Genomic DNA, 618 nt, shown 5'->3' on the forward strand with positions numbered 1-618 from the left:
AAAATAAAAATTTTAATAAAAAAAAAGTTTTAAAACTCGAGAAAAATTCTTATAATTATTTTAAGAATTTAAAAATTTGATATTTTTGAAATTAATTTTCTGAAATCAAAGTGTATTTCAAAATTTTATTATATCACATAAAAATTAATTGTCGCTCAATATAAATGTTATTTTTCCTTGGGGGATAAAATTCTTTCGCCTGTGGGCACAAGCCCATTTTGGATTCGCCCAGACTCACAATGGCGTTGTTCGAATCTTCACTCCCGAAAAACTTTTCGCCGGAATTTCGATCCACCCGATTTGATTCCAGATCTCGCAGAGTGTTAGGCTGGCATCTTATACAGTCATACCCCGAACTTACGCGATAGGTGGGACCGAGCGATAACCGCGTAAGTCGAATTCGCGTAAGTCGGGGTATAATTTTGCATATAATACATACAGATTATTTTTAATTGGGGCCGGAGACTAAAGAAAACAATAATTTAGAAAAAAATGTTTAATAAAATCTTAGATAATACATATGTATAACAAATTAGGCCTATATTATTTTACAATTTTTCACATTTACTTGATTATTACGCCATAATTTTAACATTGTTTCCATCTCAGCGATAATAC

This window comes from Centruroides sculpturatus, unplaced genomic scaffold (genome assembly GCF_000671375.1).
Source record: "Centruroides sculpturatus isolate CEXI.00-Female unplaced genomic scaffold, Cexi_2.0 scaffold154, whole genome shotgun sequence".
Classification (NCBI taxonomy): Eukaryota; Metazoa; Arthropoda; class Arachnida; order Scorpiones; family Buthidae; genus Centruroides; species Centruroides sculpturatus.